This window comes from Semicossyphus pulcher, unplaced genomic scaffold, assembly GCF_022749685.1.
Source record: "Semicossyphus pulcher isolate SPU_LCO1_2020_fin unplaced genomic scaffold, fSemPul1.0.p SCAF_3, whole genome shotgun sequence".
Classification (NCBI taxonomy): domain Eukaryota; kingdom Metazoa; phylum Chordata; class Actinopteri; order Labriformes; family Labridae; genus Semicossyphus; species Semicossyphus pulcher.
In genome coordinates this window covers 33,454,111-33,460,492 of record NW_027211704.1, presented here as the reverse complement: position 1 = coordinate 33,460,492, position 6,382 = coordinate 33,454,111, and the positions used below count along the sequence as shown (strand labels likewise).

Sequence of the window (6,382 nt, the reverse complement as noted above, 5' to 3'; positions counted from 1 at the left end):
AACACAAAGTCCCCTCTGATCTACCTGATATTATTATATCAGGTAAATTACCTGAGCTCACCAGCGTCTACAGACTTTTTCACTATTTCACTATTTTACAAAGTTAGAACGTTACAATTTCATGTAGCAGACGCTTTTATCCAAAGCGACGAACATCTGAGAGTTAATACAACACAAGCAACGATCGAGGCGGGAGGGAACGAAGTCAGAGAGAGCCAACAAACAGCTTCAAGTGTGACCGGACACTGGTGCCGACAGGCAGAGCACAGAGGCAAAGCACAGGGTGTTTAGAAACAGATTTTTATATTCTTTATTTATTTTTGTGTTTGTGTTTTTTTTTTAATCATCATTAACAAGGTCAGTGTAGTCATCATCATCATCATCATGAAAATCCTAGTCAGCTTAAACTACACCCTCGATGTCATCATCATCAGTAGCATCAACAACATTAAGGTCAGAGGTCATAAAGAGCTGGGTCTTTAGCTTCCTCTTAAAGGTCAAAGGGACTCTGAGGACCGAATGGAGTTTGGTAGCTCGTTCCACCACCGGGGGGCGACTGAGGAGAAGAGTCTAGTTAGAGACTTAGGGCCCTGTTGTGATGGGAGTACCAGTGTTGCCAGATCCGACTGACAGTTTCCAGCCCAATTCAATAAAAGCCAGCCCAGATCGTGACCTTGAAACCCGTGTAAACCGTAAAACCATTACATACGCAATAGAAAACAGATCAGAAGCATGCAAAGCTTCATACCATAGACTGTATAAAAAGATGGACATGACAGCTCCCTCAAAGTGAAGCCAAAGCCTCTCTATCGCCCCCTGCTGACTGGCTGCAGTATAGGTCATAAAGCCCGCCTCCTCCATGTTAACAGATGGGACATGAGTCAAACTATAAAATCAAAATACACGTCCGATAAATGTTTCTCAAACGTGGTTTTTGTCATTATAGCTAGTTATTATCATGCTGATTCACGTCCAAGTGTTCATTTTTCTGACAAGTTTATTTTTAATTAGTTATTTGATGCTTTCAAAATGATGATTGACAGCTCTGTTGACAAATTCAGCTCCTGCAGCCGATCAGTTCTGGATTAGCAGAGCGGAGGACGAACAGCGAGGAGACGTAACTAAAACAATCACTACAGTCAGTGAAGTTTCCATACCTGTGAACGTTAACCTCAGACCAACACAGAGAAGATGCAAGATGGCAGCGCCTATCACAGGGGCTATTGTGGCATCACTAATGTACAATGGGAGCAGACGGAGACGTGTCGTCGGTCCATCGCGTTGTCCATCTGGGGCAGCTGTGGCTCAGTGGTAGAGTCGGTCGTCTTTCAATCGGAAGGTGGGAGGTTCGATCCCCAGCTCCCTCAGGCTACATGTCGAAGTGTCCTTGGAGAAGACACTGAACCCCAAATGTGATATCTGATTGACAGTTGGGCACTTTACGTAGCAGCCTCTGCCATCAGTGTGTGAATGTGTGTGTGAATGAGCTTTGAGTGGTCGCAAAGACTAGAAAAGAGCTATATAAGTACAGTCCATTTACCATCAATATCTGTATATACAGTCATTGCTTCATACCTGCATCAAATAACCAAAGATAAAACGTTAGATAAATCTGCTATCGCAACCCAAAAAGAGTGCAGTTAGACAACCAAATACACAAATTGGTGTAGTGGTGTAGTTGGTGTAGTGGCGAAACCACAATGAAGTGATCAAAGCTGCCATGAAACACATGATGTAGAAATCAGTGATCAACTCAACAATAATATGTATCAGAAAATGATCACGTTTGAGAAACTGGAAGCAGAATGTTTTTGTTATTTGATAAATGAAAAGTGAGTACTGATCTAAAATAATTGCTGATAAAAAGTTGATAAATACATTTTCTAACGTAATGTTTCAGCTCGTCTTCAGAGCCATATACATTGTTTTATAGATCCTAATCAAAAAAATATCTACAACTTTACAGTGAGTGAAATATAAAACTTTGAGACACCGACTGAAGAGAAGAAGTGGTCACTATGACGGTCTTTATATCCGGCTTTCAGTCGTCGTTAGTTACCAAAACTGTTATCACGTCCTGTCAGTCAGTGAACAGTAACGGCTCACTCTGTGCTTTTCTGTGTCTCTCTGTTTAACACAATCTGTTCCCCAACCAAAGTCAGCGAAGAGACAAACACAACGACCTGCCACAAACACTAAAACTAATACATTTCAAGTTAAAGCTGTCCTAATTTTTGTTTGTACTTTAATCACAGCTGCATCTCCAGAGCCGTATACCAGAATACTTAATCAAACACAGGACTGGGTTTGATGCAGTGTGAGGTTCCAGGTGCTCCTACAGAACCTAAGTTTTTGGTGTTAATGTGTTCTTAGTTTTAATTGTTTTGTGTAGTCTGACACATGAGCTGCTGATAAAATCCGGTTTCATTGTGAGAGTTACATTGGCTTGTTTTAATGTGTTTCAGGGACCGTGTTGGAGGACTCATCCAGGAAAGTCCCCAAAGGATGGTTGGTGGGATTGGCTATTGGAGTTTTCTGTCTTGCTGCATTTGTAGCGTTTGCTGTAGCTGCACAGTTCATGAGAACAAGCCAACACAGAGGTACGTTTATTTAATGTTTCACATCGACGTAGCCATAATCTGACTCAACACAACAGACTGTAAAAGCTGGCTGGAACAGAAAAAAAGAACTCAACAAACAAACAAATGTTTAGGTGAAAGATACATCTTGCGGATGCGCTGGGACACATCCTCAGTGATGTAACCATGGGGTCACTGGGTGTTTCTGACACCCAGACACCCACGCCCAGGCGACCTGATCGGGGTTGATCAGACCCCGGCCTGTGTCCCAGCAGTGTTTGCCCACGATCTGTCCTCTTGATCCATAGCCACCTTGTGGCTTTCTCTGCGGCTTCAGTTGCAGACCTGATGCCCTTCCTCTTTGCCTCCCCGGTGAGGCCCAGCACCGTGAAGACTTTGCAGAGGGACCGCCCTGCAAATCCTCGGCAGCCCACCTCCAGAGGTTCACAGAGAGTTTTCCAGCCTTGCCTCCTGCTCTCGTCCACCAGCTTCTGGTACTTGGCACGCTTCCTCTCATTGGCCTCATCCATACGCTCTTCCCAGGGCACTGTGAGCTCCAGAATGATCAGCTGCTTGGTGGACTCTGACACGATGATCATCGCCTGTGGTTGCGTGCTGGGCTTCTCTCTGGCTCTGTGGAACCTGATGGTCTTTGGCTTGTGGTGGCCCTTGATGGTGTTGATGGCCATGGCTATGCTGTCAGCAACTACCTTAAGCACCTGGTCGTGGCGCCAGCGATAGCGCCCGTCTCCAAGGGCTTTTGGGCAGCTGCTGAGGAGGCGTTCCAGGGATCCCCATCCTGGACACTGGGGACAGGATGGTGTTTCTGTTTTGCCCCAGATGTGGAGGTTGGCTTGGTAGGACGTCGTACACCGCCTGGACTAAAAACCTGATGCGATGGAAGTCTGCTTTCCAGATGTTGGACCAGGTGACCTTCCGTTGCAGAACATTCTCCCATTTAGTCCATGCTCCTTGTTGCCCTATTCCCACCATCCTGCTAGCTCGTTCTTCCTCCACGCCTGCCCGCACTTCCTCCTGAACGAGATGTTGTCGTTCTTTGCCCTTGGCCTTGTGCACCCTGATTGCCGGGAAGTAGCCAAATCCTGCACGCCCTGCGGCTATGGACCCCACCAGTGCCTTCTGCCTCAGCCGTGACTCGGCCACCTCCAGAGCTTTGTCTGCCCTCCATTTCCTGCCTGTTCGCACCTGGATGCCAGCCGATGCCACCTTTGGATCCCTGGATTCCCTGTGCTGCAAGACTTAGACTGCAAGTTTATATTTATACAGGCTTCTAGAGGGTCTGATTTTGGCCTGAATATCTCAGGCTGTAATAAAGTTGTTACGTTCCCTGGAACTGGCGATGTGATGAGGGAAGTAACAAAATGAAACCCAGCGATAAAGAAGCAATGAACAAAGTAGAAGCTAAAATAAGGGATTTAATAACAAACTTGGGCAAACATACGACACAAAACAAGCTTCTACCACAAACCAACAAAAGAGAAGCTGATCGATCAACTCGATATATTAACTGAAATTACAACAAGAACAAAGAAACACTAAAGTAGGAAAAAAGGCACCTGTGGCACCGACAGTCGTGCCCACAGATATTAATACACTGTCCAGTGTCCATTACGCACTGGAGAATACCGCCGTGTGATCCAGCAGCAACAATAAGTAAATAAACATTTACAGCCGACCTTTCTTTGGTGGTCAGCACACAGAACTTTAATAAACATGACATCCTGTCTTCCCAGTCACTAGGTTACCAACAGCAACTTAAAATAACAAGGCCAGGCCTACACCTGTCCTCTTTATGTAGGAGACAGTTTGTCTGCTGGTAAAGAAAGAAAGAGCAACATGTGGACATGCTGTGCGGTTAGTCTGGTGCTCAGTCTGTTGACTGTGAGACCTGCTGCAGAGAATACCTGCTCAGGCGGTACTGTGATGTCCCAGGAGCAGAGATGTGTAACAAAGCTTTGTTTTTTAATGATTTTCAACTTTATTTATCAGTCAACATTCTTATTATCAGTTAACGGTTAATTATTAACATCCTATAGTTAATGAAGCATATATTGCTATTCAAAGCATATGTTCGATAGTTTTTCTTTATGGCCAGTATTCTCGAATATTAATGGACAAATTGGCCGCCCAAAAAAAAGGCGTGAACTACTGACCAATCAGGTCAGTGACTCAGGAGCTTTGAGAGCTGATCGTGAGAGAGAGGAAATATATATGAAATATATTCATGAAAGATAGTCATCGAGCTTTACTGATATACATCTACAACAGAGGCTGATAAAGACAATAAAGCCTGAAGTTCTTTATAAGATATAAAAATGAGCTTTAAATTGTGGTTTTATTTTTCTTTGCTGTATAAGTCGTTGATACGGTCGGCCTGAGAGAATGAGTCTACATCTGTCATCAACGCCTCATAAATACAGTTAATGTAATACAGTGGAGCAGTGATGTTACAGACTTAACTTACACACATTCACACAGTCTGTTGTCCGTCCTGCATCCAGCAGCTGCAGCTTCAGTCCGGGTTAAATTCTTTCTAAAATCAGAGTTTCTCTGAGTTTGTAAAATATGCCGATCAGCTGACAGCAGAGTTGTCCCTGTGTGTGATTGGTCATAGGCTGCAGACTCCGCCCCCTTTATGTGCACGCCCTCATAGAAACCCTGGGTTGACTTATCAAGTTGATAACCAGCGTCGTGTGACTGTTTAGTGCGATGTCCTTCGTCAGATTAAGTGAAGCCAGATGAGGAGAAGAGACCCCCGAGTGTGTTGAACTCGCTTCGTAGTACAGGCCCCAGGTCATGACCAGGTTTAACACTTAAGTTACCATGGTGATCTAGCCAGGTTAATAGAGAGCCAGCGTGTGACATGCAAAACTTTGGCTTCAGGCTCAACGGACCCTGTTTATCCTCTAGTCTCACTTCTCTTCTCGTTGTTCACCCCTCTGTAGTGCCCACAGGAGAGCGAGAGAGAAACACCACAACAACAACACACAGCTCTACGACGTGTAACAGCAGTTCAGCATTTAGTAACCCTCAATAGAAAGGCGTTTTTTTTCAAAGAAAGAAGAGATGAAGAGATCGTCACCAGGGTTACGTGTCCGTTTGTTGGTTGAAGCTTGGATGAGAATCTTTGGCTGACCAGAAAGTTGAAGCTAGATTTTTAAAGACAGAAAACATTAACGAGCTCAATGGATAAAAAACCAAAACATGTTCTGTTAAATATGAAAATTGACTCTGTGTGATGTTTCCTTTTCTTTTCTGTGCTGCAGGTTCTCCATCATCTAAGAGTCCTGTACAGATACCACTCAACACGCCCGCTTGATGTCCTGTGATCTTAACGTGCAGGTGCAAAATACTTATCACAACACAAATGATTAACCGAGTCATTGGTGTTGCTTTGTTTTAGTTTCTGAAATTGTAGACCCACTCTCAGTTTTTGCTGCTGAAACAGTCTGCATTTCATTCTGATTCCTTTAAACTACAAAAATCAATCAATAAAAGTATTATTTTAAATGTCTGTCACTGCTCCTAAAGTTCCCTTAAAACTGGATGAAGAGATTTACGGCACACAGGCTGTGTTCGAAATGCCATACTATACTAGCAGTACGTTCTGATGTGGCCTACATGTAGTATGTAGCATCTAGTATGTAGTGTGTAGTATATAGTACGCCATTTCGAACACAGGGACATACCTGCTAAATCTGTTTCTGTTTTTCCAGGCAAAGCTTCAGTTCAGTTTTCAGTGAATACCGCAGTGTATGTTTGTCTATTGCACACTGTTGTGT

At 44.0% G+C, this 6,382-nt stretch overlaps 1 pseudogene; it reads right to left on the bottom strand.

Moving 5' to 3' along the window:
• Positions 1-2,451: 2,451 nt before the first annotated feature.
• Positions 2,452-5,398, bottom strand: LOC138605278 (uncharacterized; annotated as a pseudogene).
• Positions 5,399-6,382: the final 984 nt, after the last annotated feature.